The 8,371-nt window shown below is 42.5% G+C and overlaps 1 pseudogene; it reads right to left on the minus strand.

The window, feature by feature from the left end:
• Positions 1-6,686: 6,686 nt before the first annotated feature.
• Positions 6,687-8,371, minus strand: part of LOC148417507 (uncharacterized) — a 2,560-nt pseudogene continuing 875 nt past the window's right edge.

The raw sequence follows: 8,371 nt of genomic DNA on the forward strand, positions 1-8,371 counted from the left end.
GGTTTTGTTTTCCGCAAACATTTGCAATGGGGGTCCTTAGAAAATTCGACTTCCCAAATTCGATTGAAAGAATTCCTAATTCTGAGCTCCATTAAGCAATGCCTCTGCTTGTTTAAGAGACAAGCCGTCAATGCTAATGTGCTCTATATCTCTATGACAGACAATGCTCAATACTAATGGGATTATATTCTATTATTTTTATTATTAGTAGTAGTAGTAGTGCACCTCATTAAAGAAATGTGTTCAGAACAATTTGAGTTCTAGAAGTGTTTAATATTTAACGTTTTGGTATTTTGTATCATGTATTAATATGAAAAATGAGAAAGGAAGAGTAGAACGGATGGCAGACTCTTTACTACATCTACCTCTCAGCGTTCACCTCTGGCTCCGGCCTTTCTTTGTAGAGTGTTGTGGAATTTTTAGGGTTTTTTAGTCAGATTAGTCGAATAGTCTGCAAAGACTGAAATTGTCCTTTTTGGGTTTCTTTTATTTGAAGCTTCAAAGACACAAGTTTGAACAAATGGACAAATAATATGTGCTCTAGCATGCCCGCCAGCCTTGTGAGGATAGGCAGTCCAGTCAATGGATGCCTGGATGGATGCTGATGGTTCTAGTGGTTCAAATGACAAGCCAGAACCTAGGACAGAGAGAATGGACATGACAGATTGGCCAGTCCGTTGCACCTGCCGTTGACGTGGAACTTCAAATTTATTCTTATAATTCAATGGTTCTCAAAGTGGTGTCTGCAGACCTCTGGGGGTCCATGGTCCATGAAATAATTTGGGTTATTAATAAAAATAAATAAATAAATATTTGTTACATGTTTTGTGCTACAATTGCTCAATAAGAGGGCGACGAGGCCAGCAAAGCTCAAGGGGCATTTTATTTTATAACCCTGCTTTTGACTAAATATTTGGCAACAACCTGTTTGGGGAAAGTTGACCCGGTTTGTTCCAAGGGAGCAAGCAATTTACAATTTTTATTTTCTAAACTTCACTTCTAAATATGCTTGTTGTCAAATTGAATCTGTTGGTGAATAAAAAGGGCACTTATACTTTTTTTTTTTTTTTGGTTGATTTGTTTTGGCAAACATTTGCAAAGAAGGTCCTTCTCAATTTTGCTTAGTAAAAGGGGTCCTTGAGGCCAGAAAGTTGGAGAACCCCTGTTTGATTTGAAAGTTAACTGCTCCTGGCACTGGTATAAAATGTACATACCCGGACAACAAAGATTGCAGCTGTTTTGGTTTATTTTGTAAAAGGACAAGAAACAACTCAACACATAAATGCATTTCAAACAGACTCCTCCCATATCAAATAGAATACCAGTCCCACTGAATTGGTCCTAATGGAATTGTTCCACTTTGAAATGAACCGTCCTTGAGTCCTATTGCACCCCATGTAGTGACTTGGTCAGCCAATGTCCAGCAGGTCTTAAAATTGCCACCTTAAGGCTGCCTTGGGTCAAGTCACATGACAGGAGTCCCCACCACGATGGAGCTTTGCCACCATTGCAGGGCAAGTTTGATTGAGTACAGGCAGGTCTGGTGTGCACACTCCCTCTAATGGAAGCAGCTCAGTAATGCACTGACCCTACAGCTTTTAACAGCACTGCCAAGCAGTAAGTGGCCATATGTGCTGGATCTTGTAAAATTACCAAGACAGAGCAATAGCACATGCAGAGGGAAATGTCCCCACAGCACTTTAGCATGCATACATTGAGCCACTACACTTTTAACTAAGGTTTGGATTTAAAAGCGTGGTCACAATTTCAAACACTGATGCCATCAATGGAATGTGTGATCACAAAATGCAAATGATGTAGTGGTTTAGGTTTTACACTACTTAGGGTTAACGTTTCAAATCAAGACTTTAAACAAAGGGCCAAGGTTTCCTAGTAGGGTTTTAAACTCGCTATAGGGTTTAACTAAAGGGTTTTTCAAATCGAGCTGGGGTGTTAAAGAACTGTTGTAATACAGTGTTGTAATACATATGTTCTGGGTTTGAGTAAGTTATGGTTTTGTTTACTGAGTTCATGTTGTCTTGTTCCTTGTGTCTTTTGTATTCTGGGTTTGTGTTGGTTGAGTTTTGTTACGGTTCGTAGTTTATGTTTTCTGGTCCCCTTGTATCAGTGTCTCATTCGTTTGATTGTGTCAACCTGTCCTCATCAACCTGTTCCCTCGTGTCGGATAATCAGTTCCCTGCGCCACTTGTGTCTTGTCCAGGTGTTCATCATCAGCTTAGATTGAGTTTAGTTTCCTGATTCCTTTCAATTCTTGTTGGATCATTGTTGTTCCACCTCGCAGTCATCGCTGTCAACATCGCGTTTGCTCAACATCAAGCTCGAGTCGTCCTCTGCGTGCGTCCAGTTCTGCTCACTCGTTACGTTTGTGCGCCCAAAAATAGCCAATCAGAGCTTGTAAAAGCACATTGATTGACAGCTTGGTATCCAATGAGATTGCTTGTTGTGTTCACCCGGAACGAGCAAACCAAGCTGTCAATCAAAGTGCTTTTACAAGCTCTGATTGGCTGGTTTGGTGGCACAAATGTAACGTGTAAGCAGAACTGAGCGAGCGCAGAGGACGACTGGATTGAGCGAGAACTCGATGTTGCGCAAACGCGATGTTGAGCGAGGGAGGGAGGAGTATCGCGAGCGAGAGCGAGATGTTGAGCGAGAGAGGGCTATCCCGAGCGAGCAAAGAGGAATTTTGAGCGAGCAATTTCTTTTTCTGTGTTCAAACTCCAATGGCGTGCGCTCAAACTCTTATCATTACGCACTCAATAGTTTTTCTCTTGCGCTCAAAATCTGTTTTCTCTCGCACAGTTTGATTTTTTCCGCTCAATTTTTTTTTTCGCGCGCTCGTAAATGTGGCACAAATATAACGCCATAGACGGGGACAAGAGGCAAGGGAACCGGATTGGCTAACACGTGAGGAGCGGGGGCACACGGACAACAGGTGGACGAGATAAAATTAACAAAACTGAGAAAAAGGCAGACGCAGGGAAACCAACACGAAGGAGTCAAACGAAATTAACCAAAAACTACTTAAACTAAATCCAATAACCCGAAAAACCCAGACAGAACATGACATGTTGGAGGCACTGAACCCCACCAGTTTCATATGCTTGTTCGCTGAACCCTTCTTTAGTAAAAAACAAACTATGATTTTTTTAGACTGAGGGGTGGACCTCTGCGGAGGCTCCATCGAACCCCTGAGACGGACTCACCGAACCCCTAGGCTTCGATCGAACCCAGGTTAAGAACTACTGCATTAGAGGGAGTGTGCATGCCAGACCTGCCTATACTCAATCAAATTTATAGTCCGAAAATGCGGTGTGTGTGTGTGTGTGTGTATATATATATATATATATATATATATATATATATATATATATATATATATATATATATATATATATATATATATATATACATACATACATACATACATACATACATACACACACACCTCACGCACACACAGTTGCATGCCTCCCAATTACATCTCTGCATGTTTTTATTATGCAGCCATCACATTTCGCTTTTATTTTGTGTATGTCCGAGCAGTTATTGTGCGCCATGCTGGGGTGAAGTGCTTCAAAGTGAATTATTCATGCCACATTTGAATACATGCAAATAGATGGGGGCCAAATCTTCTTGGCACTGCTCCAGGTTACCTATGGCAACGGCACCTTCAAGAAGCATATTTCAATCCCACCTCCTCCTCCTCCTCGCTTGCTCAATCACCCGCCACGTATATGACCATGCAAGTACCCGGTGGTATTGTACGTTGTAATACCAGGCCAATGCGCCCTGTTGGTTGGCAGGACATCTCATAATAATTCACAGACAAGGTCAGAGGCAAAGTGGATGAGAGATGGAGGACAGATACCTCCCTTCGCCCATCCATCCATTCTTCTAGCTGCTGAGCATCTGTAAAAAGAGGGAGACTGGCAAGTGGAAAGTGGCAAATTATTTCAGAGAATGAATGAAACTGCTACATTTGTAGGTAGGTAGGTAAGTTGGTAGGCAGGCACGTAGAAATGGATGGATGGATGTATGGATGGATGATGGATGGATGGGTGGATGGATGGATAGATAGATAGAATATAGTAAACCGTTTATAGTATAAAATATTATTGAGGAATGCCCAATTGTTTTGTTTTTGGTAATTGATATAAGGCTTTTTATATCAATGAGTCAAACCATTTAAGTATTGACACAGAACATTTTTTTAATTTAAATAAGTGTTGCAGTGAGATTAGGGTCAAGTTCAGGCCAAAAGATGTCAAACCCTCGAAATCATCAATAACGCTGCTGCCATCTACAGGAGAACGTTATTTTTTGTAGTTTTGAGTTTGTATTATTGAGGACATGTAATAATGTAATCTGTTACAGAGGCCGAGTCTTTATTGCAAGACGGATTTTGTTCTTTGAATAGAGAAATTCCAGCGTGTTTACGCAGGTAGTAATATGTCGTTAGTATATTTCTGTACTCCTACTAATTACGAGCCTCCACTAACCTAAAGTTATGCACTAAATCATTATATGAAAAATGCTTGTAGACTTAAATATAACAAATGAAAAACAACGATAAAATGTAAGTGCTACGGCAAAATCTAGCTAGTGTTGTGTCGCGTAGGCTATCAGTACATGAACCTTTCGTAACTTTCAAATGCTGAACGGCAAGACCGTCGTCAGAATAGAAACCTTAATTTATACTGTCAAACGACTGTCAATACAGATTCGTCATTACCAATACAAAAAAAACAATTAAATTAAATTAAATGGGGGTTAGGGTTAAATTAAAAGAAACTTCATTTATTTTACAGGAACACGTTTTAGATTCAAGTCAAAAAAAGAAATGATTGTGAAACCTTCGTATTCAGTGTACTTTCAGACCTTGTGCAGTAAAATGTAAAAGGGCGCACTCACGTGGACAAACAAGGCAGTGCTGTGTGTTGCACTCGTGGACAAACAAGGCAGTGCTGTGTGTTGATGACAAAGTATGGTCATAGTCAAATAGGTAGGTAGGTAGGTAGGTAGGTAGGTAGGTGCTCTATCAAGTTCACTTACAGTGCACAGATTCCCGCAAGTTCACTTACAGTGCACAGATTCCCGCAATGTTGAGTCTGAATGAAGACCTCACACATTTTCACACAGCCTGGTGAGACAAGTTAACTGAATTCTGATTGGATAAAAAGTCTAACTTAAAACTACAACACTGGATGTACTGTAGAATATATATTCTAAATGCCCATATCTCAGAAAATACTTGATAGATCCTAATGAAACTAAATAACTAAATACACTTTATGTTGAAGGTCATAAGTTTTATTGGTTAAATGTACAAAGAAAAGGTACAGTGGGCCCCTGTGTTACGAGATCAATCCGTTCCGCAGTTGGGTTCGTAAGGCATATTCACTGTATGACGGGCAATCCAAACCTATGTTTAATAGGTAATGCGTTTTGAACCCCAGGTAAAAACATCCAAATTGTATATACAAAAATGGTACCAAAATAGTATAGTAAGTGCTACATATATAAAACATACATGTAAAACATCATAAATAAAAAATATAAAAAGGTTTGATTTTCTTTTGAGTGACGCTTGTAATGCCCATATTCCCTAGTAAGGGTTATCTCCAGCATCATTTCCAAATAAATCATCTTCTTACTTCTCTCTTCAACATCACTAGCAATCTTGGGACCCATGGCTAACCCTTTCAACTTTGAATTAAGCAGTAAAATGCACTATAAATACGGTTTTGTAACTACTGAAATCGAACAAAGCTTTACTGTTCCGCCATTTTGAAACAAGTGAAGCCGACCAATAGCAGACCACCATCTCCGTGAGGAGACGCTGACCAATAGCAGACCAGAATTGTAGTGACGCAATGCAGGAAGGCAAGTGTGATGGCAACTGAAAATAAGTGTAATTACCTAAAAACGCCTGCAGATGGAGACGAAACAACACAAATACAGCCAAGCCCCTAGGGTCATGACACTTGTTTTTGTCGCAAAACCTGGAAAATACCATAAAGAGGTGATGAAATAACTCAGTATTTCATGTCGCTTGAACATCATATATATACAGTCGGCCCCCGGTTTACGAACACCCTCTATTACAAACATTTCGACCTACGAGCGTGGACAGCGGAATTTTTTTGTCCCCCACTTATGCACAAACCTTTCTTTTTACGAACAACACGACATGCCGTTAAATGTGTTCATTCAATTATTTTCGCTTTGCTGAATCAACTAAATCAACTGTTTATGCTTGTCACGGTAACGCTGAACGCTATTGCTCTTACAATGTCACAGTCACTGTCTCAGTCACGGTGTCAGTCACGGAGTCAGTCACGGAGATGCCGATATGCTATTGGTCGATTAAGATCACAGTCCTGGTCTCACTCAGGGAGATGCGGATATGCTATTGGCCGGCGTCACGTCAATCACAGAAATGCCGATATGCTATTGGCCGAACGCCTTTATCTAGCTTGATGGCACAGCTGGTCGGGATGGAAGGAAGGAGAGAAAAGGAGTGAAAAACGGAAGGAAGGAATGTTGTGAAGTTTAAAACTACTTTGAAACTTTATCTGTTAGACATGGCTTCTAAAATTGCAAGTGGTGGTAAAGGAAGAAGTAAGAGGATGATGACAATATAAGCTGTTGATGTAAGTTGATGTTCAAGGTCCACTAACAGTTGCCAGTCTCTTCATGAGGCCAGGAGGCCTCCTGGTGCTTTTTGGCCGGGGTAACCGACTCCCCAGCCCCAACAAAGCTAATGGTCTTCTTGGTGGGTGGAGATGTTTTGCCAATGGCAGTCCTGTGCTGATGGCTTCAGCAATGGCCTTCAGGACATGGTCGTGCCTCCAATCGTAACACCCTTCTCCAAGTGCTGTCGGGGCTCAGGAAAGGTTCTAACATGCGTCTGTTAGAACACAATGGGCAAGCTGGTGACTGCTAAGCCCCATGTGTGGAGGTTCGATGGGCTGGGCAGCACGTCATAAACTGCCTGGATGAGAAATTTGATGTGGTGAGGCTCAGCTCTCCAGATCTCAGTCCAGGTCATTCTCCTCTCTAACACATTCTCCCATCTTGTCCAGGCTCCCTGCTGTCTCATGCTCATCGCTTTGGAAGATCTAGTTTCCTCTGCCGCTGCTCTCACCTCCTCTTGGACCAAGCGCCGCCTCTCCTCCCCCCTGGTGTTTCTTGGTGGAGTCGGAAAGGATCCCAAACCCGCTCTGCCCCGAGTGACAACACCCACCAGGGCCTTGTGATGCAGCCTAGTTTCCACCGCTTGTACGGCCTCTCCTGCTCTGTACTTCCTGCCCGTCCTGACTTGGATTCGAGCATTGGCCACCTTTGGATAACTGGAGTCTCTGTACAGCACCATTTCTCTAGCTCTTGCTACCTTGAATTCCTCCTCCAAGGATTTAAACGGCAGTTGTAGTTTGTTATTGTGCCCATAGAGCACTATGCTGCTCAGACTCTTTGGTACACTCAGCCATCTCCGTAGATGGTTACTGACTTTCCTCTCTAAGGTCTCTACTGTAGACAAAAGGATGGCATAGATGAGGAGAGGCCATAGGATCCTAGGGAGGATGCCGTGCTGGTAGACCCACACTTTGAATTTTCCCGGGAAGCTGGATTTGTCCACAGATTTTAGCCAGCCATCTAGCTCAACGCAAGCTGTTTGGATAGATGTTTTGTCTTTGAGAGAGCTGTCAAAGACCTTGCCCAAGCTCTTGACTGGCTTCTCTGTGATTGTTGGATTGGGTATGCCAGCGATGTTAAACCGGGTCTTGTCCTCTACCTTTCCTTTCCTGAGTACCATGGATCTTGACTTGGCAGGTTTGAAACTCATTCGGGCTCACGCCATCATCTTCTCCAGACCCTTCAGAATAAACCGGCATCCTGGAACTGATTCTGTCGTGACTGTAAGGTTATCCATAAATGCCCAGTTGGGTGGCTGCTGCTGTCCGGAGCTCATAAGGGATCCTCTGCACTCTGGTTCAGCAGACTTGGTCAGCATATTCATGACCAATGAGAAAAGCATCACAGAGATTGTGCTCCCTGTAATAATACCAATGTCTACCTTGTGCCAACTGGATGGAGCTGCTCCTGCAGAGACCCTTATCCTGAAGTTGTTGTAATAGCCAGCGATGAGGTCTGTGCACCTGCACCTGCATGATGCTTCACCAGAGTGAGCTGGACCAGCCTATGGGGGTTGGAGACAAATGCATTAGCCAAGTCCAGCCATAGCACTGCCAGGTTACCACTATCTTCTCTGGCTTCGCGGATAAGCTGTGTCACCACACTTGTATGCGCTATACAGCCCAGCATCCCAGATATTCCACCTTTCTGGACT

The sequence above is a fragment of the Hippichthys cyanospilos genome, chromosome 10 (genome assembly GCF_059441005.1).
Source record: "Hippichthys cyanospilos isolate Australia breed blue-spotted pipefish chromosome 10, RoL_Hcya_1.0, whole genome shotgun sequence".
NCBI lineage: Eukaryota > Metazoa > Chordata > Actinopteri > Syngnathiformes > Syngnathidae > Hippichthys > Hippichthys cyanospilos.